The sequence below is a fragment of the Micropterus salmoides genome, unplaced genomic scaffold (genome assembly GCF_014851395.1).
Source record: "Micropterus salmoides isolate LMB-PRFRI ecotype aquatic unplaced genomic scaffold, ASM1485139v1 Ms_hic_scaffold_3899, whole genome shotgun sequence".
NCBI lineage: Eukaryota > Metazoa > Chordata > Actinopteri > Centrarchiformes > Centrarchidae > Micropterus > Micropterus salmoides.
Genome location: NW_024043260.1, coordinates 13,669 through 29,888, shown reverse-complemented (window position 1 = coordinate 29,888; position 16,220 = coordinate 13,669). Strand labels below are relative to the sequence as shown.

At 40.4% G+C, this 16,220-nt stretch overlaps 1 pseudogene; it reads left to right on the top strand.

Moving 5' to 3' along the window:
* The first annotated feature begins 202 nt into the window (after positions 1-202).
* The window catches only part of LOC119885073, a 29,469-nt pseudogene continuing 13,451 nt past the window's right edge, over positions 203-16,220 (top strand).

Genomic DNA, 16,220 nt, shown 5'->3' with positions numbered 1-16,220 from the left:
TTTTCAGTGTTTGTGTGTTTCTCCTAAGCATTTTGGCCATCATGACTATATTAGAATTTTTTTTTCCCTCTGTTCCTTTAAAAAAAAAAGAAAGTAATCTTGTCTTTCTTTGAGTTCAGTTGGTCCCTTGATGTTTCACAAGTACAAATTGTGCTACCAAAATGAAGAAACCCTCTATATTCTCCCTTAAACCCCAGATCCTGGTGACAGCCGTCCGATGCTTCTCATTGGTGGTTCAGATCGGATTGTCATCGCCCATCTAAATGGAACAGGCCTCCAGCCCCTGAGGTCTCTGAGTGTAAATGGAACATTGGCGTTGGATTTCCAGCACCACCAGGAAAGTGTATGCTGGGTCCTTTCTACAGAGTCCTCTGGGCAACTCCGCTGTGCTGAAATGAGGAATCTGCGTGGTCTCACACGGGAACAAGAAATAAGAACACAACAAAGTTTGCAACGTACGTTTTCAGCTGTTCATAGTTGCCTGTCCTTACAGTACATATTCCTTTCCCTTCCTTACCTTTCTGATAAACTTTCTGATCTCAAATCATCTCAATCAACACTCTAGCCTACAGGAATAGAAGATAAACGCATCACCCAGCTCCCTGTTTCTCATTCTCTCTCATCTCATTTTCTCTCATACTCTTACCTGTGAGGCCTCTCTCTATCTCTTCATTATCCGTGCAGTTGATGGCAGGTTAGCCTCAGCGGTTTCGGCTGCTCACCTTTGCCCTAGAGCTGTCATTCAAACCTGCAGGCTACACAAGCTTCACTACTTCAGAAGTGCTCTCTTCCCTTCCTTTTAGTCAATCTGGTCCAGATTCTCACAAATATCACACACGTTTGATATTAAATGTGCATTGTTTTCACTGGTTATTTCTCTATTTTTTTGAGGTTTTGAGCCAAAGCTTGAACTGTTTCTGTGATTACCTACTGGTGGATTCATTTAGAACAACTGCATCAGAGGTGCCATGTTAGATTGTCCTTTACAAAAACGTAATGGAGACCTGCCAGTCAATCAGAATTAACAGTGGCTCTGATATAATTTAAAGGAGCACTGCACAAATTTTACACCTCAGAATCGGTTAACTAATCGTGCTGATTTCAAAGGCGTTTAAAAGCTTTTGTTTGTCTCCTTGGCCTCTCGATGGAGGTGGAGAGAATTTAAAAAAAATAGCCCAATGATGTCATCAGTAATCTCATCTTGTGTTAGGAGTCTAGATATTTTAAACAGAAAGTTGCATTATGGGAAATGTAAGACCCATTATTGTTGGTACAGGACTAAGTTATACATACAATATGTTGAAAAATCTAAAGTGTATTATATATTCTAATATAATCTAACCTCTGTTTGCCATTGCAGATGTGGAGCACATGGCCATTGACTGGCTGACAGGCAACTTCTATTTTGTTGACCGCATCACTGACAAGATATCTGTCTGTGACCGTGGTGGGGACACGTGTGTAGCTATCGTACAACTAGACCTGCTGAATCCTAAAGGAATAGCTCTGGATCCTCTCATGGGGTAAGTGTGCTGAAGCCTATATACAGTAATACACCATCTCTGAAAGCACTGCAAGGCTCATTTATCATCATGCATTTTGCTAAAGAAAAAAAATCGCGTAAGAAGAGAAATATTCACTATGCATAACAATTGACTTGTCTGGAAGAATGTGAGTGAGTTACAATGAAGGGATTTAAATGATTCCCTGCCCTTCGACTCAGCTCTTTTCTCTTTGAGCTGTGTAATTTGTTGGATAGCTGGTGATGCTTCAGACAGCTTCTACTGTCGAGACATTCATTTGTATTCACTGATTTCACCCCACATCCTCAGTAGAAAATGTCCCTACGGGGCTCTCCATTACAGGATTTTTGTCTCTGTAGAGATCACAAAAAGCTGAGCAAATGTGGAGTAAAAAATATCCCCAAACTGCTTATAGTGAAAACATGAAACATTTTCAGCATGTGGTCAACAGTCACAGAGATCACAATGATGGAGAACTTATTATGTGTGAATCATGCAGAAAAACAAAACAAAAATCAAATCAAATCTCATTTAAATAAATTGCATGGACCATCTGTACCTGAATGTGAACCACTTATCAGTAGCTCATTGCCTTTTCAGCCTGCTTATTTCCAGTTAGCAAGAGAAGAGCAGGGCCATTATATAACCAGATACAAGGACAGGCACCAACCTTAGAGATGGAGCATGTTTCTGATAGAGATTTTAGAAACTGTGATCCACTAATAATAATGGTACACCTTTTCTTTTAGTTCTGGAGCTTGTAGCACAGTAATGACAGTCTCCAACATCGATAACAATGGAAGCAGCTTGCTGCTGTGCACCAATTGTGTTAAAGGGTAACTTTGGTATTTTCAACCTGGACCTATCATCCCATGTTTTCCCATGTGACTAATTGGGACAACATTTTTTGAAATCGGTCCAGTATTGATTGAGCATGCCGCAGTAGGCAGCAATGAGACAGCGCTGCAAGGTAATCCTTGTGGGCAATTGCACCACGTCACTCTCAATGGCCACTGGTCACAGGCTCAGATTTTAAGTGTATGTTAACAGTTGAAAGGATCCTACAGAAATAAACCTTTTTTTTAAAGAGTATATCACTCTTGTCAAAGCCACCAGACTCCACTGACAAAAAGAGGAATTTTCTCTTGGTTTACTTCTGACTCGATCGGTAACTTTGTGTTATTGTGTAACTTTAGTAGTTTTAACCCTTTAAAACAACAAAGTCACACAAGAATGTAAACAAAGTCACACAGTAACACAAACAAACCCCCCCCCCCTTTTTTTTTATCAGTGGAGTCTGGTGGCTTTGAAGAGAGCGGTATACTAATGCTCTGTGGTTAGACAAATAATCTTTAAAAATAGGTGGATCTCTGTAGGGACCATTTCCATTATGTGGTCAGACACTTGTAATAATAATCATAATCAAAGCCTGTCAGTGACAACATTTAGTGGACTAAATTTGACAGGCCGCAAGTGCCCGCAAAGATTACGTGGCAACCAGGCTGTTTCGCTGCCTCCAACTGCAGCGCATTTGTTCATTACTGGTCTAATTCCAAAAAATCTTGTCGCAATATGTCACACTGACCCAAAAACATGGGAAAATAAGGTCCAGGTAGAAAAATACCAAAGTTATCCTTTAAACTGTGTCATGACAAGCCCCCATAGGGCCTACACAATGTAATCCTTGAATCTTAACGTAATTAATTTGATCCTTGAAGCGGAACTACATTACTTCTTTGTGGATTTCCAGTTTGCAAATTGTACTTCATTCAGTGGCTTTGTTTACCACTATAAGGTCGGGGGTCAAATCAACATAATTAGCTGCTGGTCTCTTAATGACATGGTGAGTTTTGATTTGGTTGGCAGCGTCTCTGAATTCATTAAATTGTGGTTGGCCATTGGAAAGCAATATGGCTTATGGTAAAAATACTGTAGCTTTAGAGTTTCTTCTTAAGGTGGCTCCCTCTGAGTCACCTCAGATATGTATGGCTGGGTTTTCTGCAATTTTATCGAAATTTCCACCACACCCAGTGTTGTCCAGCTCTGCTGGTGGGGTTACACGGACAAAATCTCTTCAACCCAATTGAAATCATTCTACATAGAGATTCCATAAGATGTACATTTACATGCCCTAAAGCATGAAATCAGAATATACGTCTTTTGATATGTGCAAAGTGGTTACGGCCGCTGTCAAGCATTTAACCTGGAAATGTATCAGAAGAAGAAGACAGAATATTCTTATTCTGTTGGCTGCATTCACATGTAGGCAAACAGTAAAATTATGTGAGGGTGGTAGATAATAGCCTACTTGCAACGGAAGAGCAACAGTAGACAGCATTACCGTCCACAGTTAAAATATTTTAACTTTTTTAACTTTTTCCACAATGGAATTTACAACCTGATGTTACCTACCTCCCATACACAAGGGTGATCTGGACAATGAGAAGCTAATAATTTTGGTGCAACAACATATGATCAGCTTGAAATCCTACTGAGATTTTACTAGTAAAGCAGACATATAACAGGCACTAAGCACAGATTTGGGTAGAATATCAGCTAATTTAGGTTATATGGAAAGTTTGTTGTGCTGGCTAATCTGGCTAACTATTAACTTTGTGTAGGCAACGCCACAGCAACAAATCGTCATGCGTTTTTGCCGTCCTGCCATTCCGTCAACTCTTTGTTTTCCCGTGCCATCCAGAATTTGTTGCCTATCTGCCTGAATTTATGTGAATGCAGCGCTGTCTCCAACAAAAAAGTTGATTCACAGGCCACTTTGTTTTGCTGCAGCCATGTTTCTGTCCCTCCCATAAACTTGTTCATGTCACCAAATGTACCCAACAAAATTGCGCAGAAAGAATCTATTTTTCTAACCAGAGACAAACAATCAGATAAAACATTTACATGGTTATTAGGTGGTGATATGTATCCTTTTGAACGGATTAACCCTTGTGTTATCTTCGGGTCAAATTTGACCCGTTTTGAAATTCTTTTGTATGAAAAATATGGTTTTATTTCATAAAATTACACCAAAATAACATGGATGCTTCCACACTACGCTCTAAACAAACAAACAAAATGATCACTACTTTCACTGAATTGTGGGTATTTTATTCAAATGTGTTCCATATTGGTCTTCCCGGTGACCCGGTGTTGCAAAGGGTCAATAAGTCACGGTGTTTTGGTTTCAGCAGATGAAATCCCCCCCCCCCCCCCCCCCCCCCCCCCACCCCCCACACACACACACACACACCCACACCCACCCACACATACACACATACACACACCCACTGATTCTCGCTGGAGTATATCCATCCAATAAAGAATCCACTGGAATCTCTGGTCAAGCAATTTTGGGGCCACAATGTCCTCAAATGTTCCACATTATCTCATTCGGTTTGACGATCGAGATAGAAGAACACACCGTGCACGTGACAAACTCGCTGCCATTCGTGATGTATGGGACAAGGGGTGTGTCTCCTGCAGCAGATGTACAACCCGGGAGCTGATGTGACTGTGGAAGAGTGTGAAGATCTGGACAGCGTGCAATGCCAGGACCAGCTATGCATTCAACATGCAAGTGTACACTGGCAAACCTGCTGATGGACAGCCAGAAAAAAAACAGGGCAAGTGTGTGGTTCTTGAGATGGCAGAAGGTCTCCGTGGAAATTTTTTTTACATGTAAATGCTCCGTACTTGTATAGCGCCTTTCTAGTCTTTTCGACCACTCAAAGCGCTTTTACACTACATCTGCATTCACCAGTCACTCACATTCATACACTGAGCCTAAGTGCTGAAACGGAAACTAACATTCACACACATTCATACACTGGCGGAACAGCCACCAGGGGAAATTCGGGGTTCAGTATCTTGCCCAAGGACACTTCGACACGCAACCAGGGGGAGCGGGGATGGTACCACGACCTTCCGATTAACGGCCAACCCGCTCTACCTCCTGAGCCACAGCAAGAAATCCAGACAGATGGACCCTCTACCTCCGCAGCAGCTTCTACTAACCCAGCTGCAGCCACAAGGAAGAGGTGCCGATTCTGCACTGGCAAGAGTGATCTCAAAACCTGCATCAGGTGCCAAAATTGCATGGCAAACATTTGCAAAAAACATGCCATTACCACCACACACTGCCTATCATGCAAATGATAGCACATTCACACAGAGACACACACCTGCACTTACACATGTAAGTAATAAACATGTATATTATACAAGTTTTGAAATGTTGAAGTTTTAAGTTTTAGAAATAAATGTTGACTGTTCTATGTAAATGAATTTATTTAGCTCTTATTTACTCTGGTATTTGTGAATAAATTCCATCAAATGTTGACCTAGGAATATATATCAGTCTGTGATTATCCAAAATATATATAATAATAATTTCTGCTGGTTTCCTAAAAAAATTTAAAATTTAATGTAAATGAGGTTTATTGAAGTGTAAAATGAATTGGTGATGAGCTGGAATAAAGTTTGCTGACATTGTGTAACACAGAATTGGGTGATCATTTTTTACATTATGCTTTAGAAACAAGCAAACCAGACCGGGTCAGTTTTGACCCATAAGGACAACAGGTGTATATGTGCTACCATTAAAAATAATGCAATGCTTCTAAAACAGTATCCTGACTCAACTTTGACAAATACCAGTCTGTGATAGTCCATCAACTTATAGTCCTCTGATTTATACTATTAGTCAAGATAACTTAGAGTTTCTGCATTTTTTAACTAAAAAATAAGATAAATGAGATTGATTGACCATGAATTCCAAGAAGAAGTGTAGAACTAGTGGTAATGAGTTAGAATGGAGTTGGCTAAGAAGGTGTAACACAGAATTGGGTGATAAGTTAAACTGGATGCTTTAAAACCAAGCAAACTGGACCGGGTCAACTTTGACCGGGAGGACAACAAGTGGGATTATTTGCAGTCATTAAAAATAATGAAATGGTTTAAAAACACTATCCAGACCAAACTTTGACATATACTAGTCTGTGATAATCCATCAACATATAGTCCTCTGATCTTAACTATTATTCAAAAGAATTCAATTTCTGCTTTTTTAGCTTATAAATTTCGTATAGTTTCAAAAATGAGACATATGACATAAATTCCATCAAGAAGTGTAGAACTAGTGGTAATGAGTTAGAATGGAGTTGGCTAAGAAGGTGTAATACAGAATTGGGTGATAGTTAAACTGGATGCTTTAAAACCAGGCAAACCGGAACCGGGTCAACTTTGACCCGGAGGAAAAAAAGTGCATGGTTGACGGGAAGAAAACACAAGGGTTAATGCTTACTTACCCATTTGAAAATTCCTAACGATTGGGATGAATCGGGTCCTTATTAAGTCTTTTCTCATTGAGGTGGTTACGGAGGCATTTTTGTTCGGATTCGGCTATTGGGAATTGGGATATGGGTCCATGTAATACTCCCACATGGGGGGCAAAGCATGTCTTTAGAAACATCAAGATCAATATTATACGGACACATGTTAAATCAAATCAAATCAAGGTTATTTATAAAGCACATTTAAAAAACCCAAACTTGACCAAAGTAAATAACAATATTTACATTATAGATTTAAATAAAAAATATGACAATTGAGTCAAATATATCATAAATCACATAAATCATCCAGAAATTGGCTTGAGGTTGCATCAACTGATATAGACATTGTCATTAAGATATTTGTTAAAGTGGTATTTGTCGTACATACTCAAAAAAACATGCTTTGTTTATGCTATTCATCTAAATTTAAGCCCATTTATATAGTCTGCTGGACCACAAGGGAGCTGAACATGTAGCCTGCTAGACTGTATGTACTTTTGGTGGAAATGCTGCTTTAAGACACATATGTTTTCTAAGGCTTTTTTCTCTAATTGGTGATACACGGGTACAGACGTTTCTGAAGAAGCAAGCCTGAGAAGGGTCTGTCAGCCTTGAGCAATGGAGTGAAAACAAAAGAAATCAGGAAGGTGTTAGATAGCAGCACAGTGTGAGGAACAGTGTTTATGGAATAGGCTCTGGTTTGGCACTATTACTGTTGTTTGATTTCTCTCTGCCTCACTGCCTTTCTCATGATCAGTTGAGGCATTTTAACTTTGCTAGGAGAGCTTTTTGGATTGTAGATGGTTTTAAGGGTGTGTAAAATCCAGTGTAATTATGCTTTACAAGATTAGTAATGCCTAGGTTATGTAAAATGTTGTGTATGTATGAAATATTCATTGGTGTGTGTGTCAAGTTTCCATGTTAGCATTACGCCACCACTAAGTAAACAATGTCTCCTGGAAATCAAGTTGAGATACTACTAATATGTTTGCCAAATAATGGGAATGACATAAGTCTTACTGTAAAAATCAAGATGGTCAAATATGGGTTCTGTACTGTATATGGTTAATAAAAACTAATACTATGTATTAAATACTATACTATTTATACATTACAGTCATGCTATCAGCTCACAGCATGTTAACAAGCTCACAATTACAACATGTGGATGTGTAGCAGTCTTTGTTCGCCATTTTAGTTTGTCAAGTGTGCTAACAAATGCTAATTAACAATAAACACAATGTGCTCGTGCACAAGCTGCACAGCCCCCCCTCTTTGCGCATGATCCCACTCAGTCAAGTTCAATATCTTCAGCGCGCGCTTTAGAAGTTTTACAAACAATGAAATTAAAGAACCATCCCTCCTTTTCCGTCCCTCCTTTTCCAACATCAGCGCCTAGTACAAAGCATGTGTGTGAACATATCCTGGCTCCGCATGGAGCTTCAGGCACATCATGTGTGATGCCACGGCTCTCGTATCGACGAGTGGCAAAGAGGCCTGACAAACAGTAGGGAGTATTTTGAGGGGGGGCAGTGGTGTAGCCTCTCTGTGAGACATTCTTGCAGCTGCATCTGAAACCTGGGGCACTCTTCCCCGGGCTGTGAAGCATTGGAGGGGCGTCTTTGAGGGACGAGTCATGGTGAGAGGGACTGGGACCCTGGTGAGAATCTTGACGTGGAGAGCGAGCCCTACAGAGGATAAGATTTCAAGGCAACCGGCTCCTTCTGCGGCTTTAAGAATTTGGGTTTGGTGGGAGGAGCCTAGCAGAGTGATACTAGCAGCAGAGAGAAATTTTGCATTATATGTTCAATTGTGACTGCTGCGTTAAGGGATCCCCAGAGTTTTAGAATTCCTCCTGTCAGGACCATGAGTGTCGGTACCAATTTCTTGGCAGTCCATCTAATAGTTTCACTAAATATTAAGATTTCACTAAAATCAGGGTTCGAGTTATAATCTGAGCTTCATGGGGGTCTCATTATAGGCCACTATCAACATTTGTCTCTCACACACATGCATACACATAAACACACACACAGCAGTCCACTACTTGCCCCATATGTCTGCGATATTGTAACAAAGTTCAAGTTTTAATAGCCTGAAAAATGCCATCAAAGACTATTGCTCAAGGAGAGCCCTTAACGGGTTATTATTTTACGCACTGCTGGCCGCCAGCACGCAGTAGCAAGCACATTATTATATGTAGCACTGTACTAATTGGAGGATGCATCAAAAAGCCAATAATGCTAAACAAATAAACAGCAGTCAATACAGAGTCTAATACAGTATAATACAACTGAGTTTTGGGTCGCTCAATCTGTTCGGTCAAAACTGTACGCACGTGGGTGATGGTGGAGAAGTGCAGCCATCCTGTCAGTCATGCGGTGCGCAGCGTAGTTCATTAGGAAAATAGTTAATTTAAGTCTCTTTATCCTTTTAATGTAAATAATAATACGTATTAATTACAATGAAAAATTATTCAAGGATATAAACAGAATTTCTAGGACATGGCTGCATCTAGATAACCAAAATTGCTAAAAACTGCTAAAAACTAAAATGAATTGCTGAAAACTGCTTAGAACCATGAAGTCAGGAAGTGGCTGGCAATACATTATAGATATGTGTTGTGTTGTTAATATAAAACATAAAAACTAATAAAAACTTACAGCCTTCAAGCCACTAAATAAGTGAATGTATTGTTTTGGATTTTTGAAGAATTGTATTAGAAAACACAAATATACAGAAAGACAGATATTTTGAAGTAATTAATTTACTTCAAGAGGAAGAAAATCTGCTATAGCCTACTGTTAAAGGTTAAACGTGAACTTTCATTTGTGTTGAAATGCAGTTTGCTACCAACAGCAGATACTTGTAGTTATTCTTCTTGACTCTCATTGATATTTTATTGCAAAGGTGCATTCAAGTCTGGGAAACTGCAATTATGATCAAAGCAGCTGAAGAAAATTAACATTTTACTGACACTGCCGCATAAAATGGACAGAAAGCTACTACTTGAAGAAAATTTGAAAACATCTTTGGGGTACATGCCTTTCATTAATTGCCAGTTGTAACAGTGTTGATTCAGCCTTCTGTTACACTGTAATTTTCACTGGTGCCATGCAGTTTATTTTATCAGGGGTGCTCATTTCCAACAACCAACATGGATCTTGTTGTAGCTGCCGAAGGCACAAGTACTGCATCAGCACCATCCTAATCCCAGAAAGCTATCATTTGTATGCCACGTGGAGGTGCACCTGTTTGGGGAGCTGGGTTCCTTGCTGACGCTGACAGTTCTTCAGTGCAGCCTGGTCTGGGGTTCAAAGGGCAGCCCATCTCTCCTCTGGCTTGACTTGTGCAGATTAAGTTGGCTTCCCATCGCTCTCTGGCTGTAGCTCGTTATCATTGGCGGCTGTTGGAGCTCCGTCCTCACAGAGCCACAGCAAGACAGCACGGCAAGCCTTCCATGTTAATTACTGAATGTGCAGACCTGAGCAGTTCTGAATACATAAAATGACAGTCCATGAGATCTTTACTTGAAGTTAAAGAACATATCAGTTATTTGTCTGATGTTATTCAGTCCATATTGTAAGAAGCAAATTAGACGGCACTTGTTTTCCATGAGCGCTCAGTATCTGTCTCACATTCCACTGACTCCCTGTGTCTTTTAGAATAGATTTTCAAGCCCTGCTCACGGTTCCTCTGTGCATCACACATTGTCAATCATTTTATGTCTACTCACATACCCTGAGGTCCTCTGCAGCATTCCTTCTAAGTGTCCCCAAAATTACCACAAAGAAAATGGGAAATGCTGCTTTTATTGCATTTGCCTCCAGGGTATGGAGCTTCAATTTATCAGAGAGGCACTTTTAGAAACCATTTAGGAACATTCTGATACTGTTTTTGGAAATCTTTATTCTACACCCTGTTTATGTATTGTTTAAATGTATTTGTATTTATTGCATCCATCAGAGCAGGGGCGTTCCTCTCAAACTTCAAGAAACTCTTGAAAACTCATCAAGAACACTTTTTCTCTTGTAACACCTCTAACCTGTAACATGGACTTCCTGTGCTCTTCTTCTTCCATCCCCTTACAATCCTCTTGTATTGATTGCACTTTTTTTGTTAGCTCTCACTTCTTTCCCTAGATATTTACTCCATTGTGATGCCATCCGTGCTATTAGCGCTTACTATTATTTATTGCTGCCCTTACTAGTATGTATTGTCAGTTGTAGATCTCGTGCTGTATTGATGCTTTATTGATGCTTGTATGTTGTTCCTCAAATGTAAGTCGCTTTGGATAAAAGCGTCTGCCAAATGAGCAAATGTAATGTAATGCACCTCATAAATGTGAGACCAATATTCACTTTTAGTTATGATTTGGAAAAACATCAAAATGATGAAAATACCCAGGGCTATAGACTGCTAGGTGCCCCACTTTCCACATGATCTACTCCTTTGGTGGATGCCCAGAACGGCATTATCACCTCATGTTGTGCTGGACAGGTAGCATACAGTTGGCACTGAAAATGAATGGGCTGAAAGAAACATATCAGCTGCAACAATTTTGCTTGGGATTGTCGCAACTTGCGTCACAATAATTTGAAAGATGCTAAAACTATTTAAATGCTCTTCACATAGGGACTTAATTGTGTCTAAGAAGCCATTCTTTTTCACATTTGTAGCAAGCACACAGCAGGTGTATAGCTACAATTGAGAGAGGCGCAGGCAGGAGTTTTATGCTGCTATTTTAAAGCTTCTCTTATTTCCTCTTGAGAGACGAGTGTAGGTGTGAACCCTTTGTGACTGGATGCTTGGGACTGGCTATGGGTAGAGCTTTGCTGACATAGCCACTGATCTAATACCAACACCTGATCATAATTAGTCTGACAACCTAGTGATGTGGCTGGTCTTAAAATATATAGTTAGCTGAGGATATGCTGACTCTTGCCCTCACACAGTAACACTAGTTACTACTGTAGGTAGTGAACGTTTTAGCCAGCCATGCTATTTGTGTTTGCAGCTTACATCAGAGCAGATAAACACACATTAATTATTTAATTAATTCCTCACACTTTTGCTCTGTATTTGTGGTTTTGGATAATAATAATGAACCATAAATTATACATTTCATCCCCAAACTCTTTATATGCTCAGTATCAGTCTTACTTCAGCCCCACGCACACTGCCTTTTGATTGCTGTCAAATCAAAAGCTTGACATGCCTTGTTACAGTTGCTAAGCTATGACTGCAGTCAATGGAACTGAATAAACATATTATAAGGTTTTATAAGCAAAGTGTCATTCATTTTAATCGAAAGGCTTGACGTAAATGCAGCATTAACCAAACGAGCCAGAATAACAAATGTTTACAGTAAAGAAAATCTGTGGTAATGATTTACTTACTGTATGTAAGTAGGTGTTATGAAAGAAGCAAAGAATGAGACCCTGCTCTCCCAACAAAGTAGACTTCATCCTTTACAGTATTTAATCACTGAAACACTCCCTCTGCAGAATGCTCTTCTTTACCGACTATGGGAACGTGGCCAAGGTGGAGCGCTGCAACATGGATGGCACCAACCGGACCCGGCTGGTGGATTATAAAATTGAGCAGCCCACTGCTGTGGCATTAGACGTGGTCAAGAAGCTGGTGTACTGGGCAGACGCCTACCTGGATTACATCGATGTGGTGGATTACCATGGCAGAAACAGGCACACCATTATCCATGGGAGCCAAGTGAGTGTTACTTTCACTGTAAGCGCTGCTTTTTGTCTTCCATGAGCTCCACATCATAAGGATCCACTATGGACAGATGTCAGTGTGAATCTGAACAGACAATTGGCTTCTCTTATCAGTACGTTCTCCCTCTTCATTTGAGAGACTCCAAATTGATACATGAGAGGGGGTTTCTAATTTTCTGATTTAGGGCACCGTGCTTTATCACTGCAAGACAGGTGGTATATTCACTGCTTGTTGTTTTAATTCACTCTTCATTTTCACAGAACAGATATTTTGAATGGGGTATAGGTGGTTTATTAAATAGAAGGAATTGAGGCACAAGTGGGGCTGTCTTCCAAATGAGCATATCAATAGTCTCTTTCCTGTAGTACACTTTTAAGGCCTTTCATCACAGATTATGACTATTCATTAAAACACCCTTTCAAGCAAGTTGGACTAGATTGTCACCTTTTATGAGGAAAGAAAAACCTGCATTTCAAGCTTTTTATTATGTATGCAGGTGTTCTTTGCATAATTTTGCCTCCTCCATTAACTTGTGGCCTCATTAGATAGAGAACCTTCACGTCACTGCATCTACATGACAAAGGCCATACAGCTCCTTTCTACATCTTTTCCATGGACTGTATACAGGTCTTTTCTGTCATAGTCAATGGTATCAGTGGTCACAAGTTACAATTTATCTCACAGTTTTACTCACCACATTGTTATGCAATTTTATATGTTTTATATTATCCAAATATAGTTGAGTACATTCAGGGTTTTTTTCATATTTTACTTTTTCACGTTTGAAGCTGATCATACTTGAAAATTATCTGTATATTTTAAGTCAATCCCCTAACATTTCTTTCAATTTCCTTACAATTGAAGTGACATTTCCAAAAAATCTTCTCAAAATATCCTCCATTTATCCCTCTTATGCGTTTGATGAATCTTGTTGATTATGTAATCATATTCAATCCAGCAAGTAAAAAATAGCATGCTTTACATATGCTTTAGGTAAATATGCAAGTACAGTATATGCACACCTTTTTAAGTAGGTGTAGAGGCCAAATTCCATAGAGAGAGATGGTTGAGTGGTTTGTTTGTTATTTATTTATTTATTGTGATGCATGTTTCTTGGTGCCCCTGATTTTAAGGTGTGACCCAGTGAGCTCAAGTATACTTCCTGTGATCACAGCTCATCCAGCCATGTCGCTTTGAAGCCATGGAGACTGTTGTGTCAGGGCCACTGGCCTCCCTGTGGAGTCCAGCTTTTGACCCCGATTGGGCTGCCAAATGTACAGACAGCCCTACCACCCTCTCCCACCCGCCTCATGCTTGCTGCATGATTAAAGATAAAAGTCCTCTAATTTATTTTTGGTGTTGTTTTCTTTGTGTCCCTCCCGCAGTTTACTTATTTTTGGTTTCGGGGATGATGTTAAAAAAACCCACCATGGATCTCCTTCTTTTTCAGGTGTCGTACATTTATGCATTAGCTGTGTTTGAGGACTACCTCTATGCTACCCACTCTGACCCATCCAAAGGGAGTTCCGCTGTGGAGCTGCTACAGATCCACAGGTTCAACATCACAGCAGAGAGCAGGACAACAGCCAGCCTGGGGAATACTAGAAGACTCCGTGTTTACCACAAACTCACTCAGCCAAAAGGTAAAGAACATTTTAACTGTATAGGTTAACATGTGCAAGTATGTGTCAGAGTCTTCCCGATCTTGCGACTCACAAGCTAGAACCTGTGTTTGTACGCAAAGAGGAGGCTTTATTGGTTGTTTAGGTTGTTTTCTCTGTCCTTTCTGATTTTGTCCACAGTCAAGAGTCACGCATGTGAAATAGTTTCATATGGAAAGCCAGGTGGATGTTCCCATATCTGCCTTCTGAGTGGCAGCTACAAGTCCAGAACCTGCCGCTGTCGTACTGGCTACAGCCTGGGCTCTGATGGACAGTCGTGTAAAAGTGAGTACATATTTTGTCTTTGATGTGAATAGCTGCATCATTGTGTATTTGAGTACATATCATATATATCCTGTAAAACAGGCATGCTTTTATTGCATAAAAACCCAGTTTTAAAGAATTGTGATTGGCAGTGCTTGCAGTTCTTCACAAACAAGAATCCTGACTTGTGCCTGAAAAGGACGTTCCGCATTGGTGCTCTTTTAGATATTGATATGTGCCTGTAAAGGTAATGTGTCATAAGGGTGTGCCACACATGACTCGGCCCTACACTGACAATAATAAACATAATTGCTTGTGGACACAGACCCATTTGAAAGTGATGCTCCGCTATCGACCTACTGTGATTGATTATTGCCATAATGAGGTCTTAAGTTTGTCTGCATTTGTTGGCTGGTCAGATCAATTTGCTGGACATTGTGTAGATGACAATAAAAGCAGAAGATCAAATTGATGACACAATTTGATGGCCCACCACTTTTCGATCGGGGTAACGAAGCATCGGGAGGCTTGGCATGACACATTTGATTTATTCCCCCCTCATACATGTTCTGATGACACCAGCTATCTCTCTCTTGCTCGCGCTTTCTCCCTCCCTAAGCATAATGATATTCGGTGCTAAATGATAGTGCTTCTTCATATAGCAGTCACCGTGGGGTTTGATATCTGGGACTTTTGCAATGCTTAATTGTCTCCTGGGTAGTTGGTCTCTCCCTCAGAAAATGATAAATTGAAGTGAGGTATGTGTGGTCCTCACCCCCAGCATCCCAGTCTCTTGGGTAGGGGCTGAGAGCGAGGAGGGGTCTGCTTCTTTCACTGGAAGCCCTCCTTCATTCCTCCTCTTGCCTCTCAGGAGGATCCCAAAGGGTTCGGGAACATACAGCCCCCTGAGTGGCTGGCGGGCCGCCGAGGAGTTGCCTCAGCTTTCTAGGCCTCGTTGTTTGCCTTTCTACCCAGACACCATGTTATTTTAGATCAGAAGCAGCGTTCACAGCCAAGATAAGTATTGCCATTGTCTGTTTGCTCAAGCATTTTCCTTGCGCTATTGTCAAGGCAGCTTTGTAGCAGGGGCATGATTGAAGGGGAAGAGTATAGTCATTGGCACAGATTACTCACTCCATTAAAGTGAATGGATGACACTGGCTCTGGCTCATAGATAAGAACAATGTGACCGATAAGAGGGTTTAATGCTGGGATCAGCATTGATGAATTAGACCAATTAATTGACAGTAATAGTAAAAAAGGGTCCGTCCTTTCTTGCCTTGTAGAGCCCAAAAACGATCTCTTCCTGTTCTACGGTAAGGGGCGTCCCGGAGTCATCCGAGGCCTGGATATGAATATCAAGTCCAGCGATGAGCACATGGTGCCAATCGAGGACCTGGTCAACCCTCGAGCCATCGACTACTACGCAGAATTGGGACACATCTACTTTGCTGACACAACCAGTTTCCTTATTGGGCGACAAAAATAGATGGAAACAGCCGAGAGACGATACTCAAAGATGGTGGGTGTGAATGCTTTTCATTCATTTCAGACATTCTTAATCTAGTCAAAACACAATCTGAACATAGTTAAAATGTACTACTAATGTCTTTGTACCTTGTCTATAGAAAAAAATATTTATACAAACAACATATTGCGAATGATAAAGTACCATATATTGCAATGAGTTCTGTGCTGTT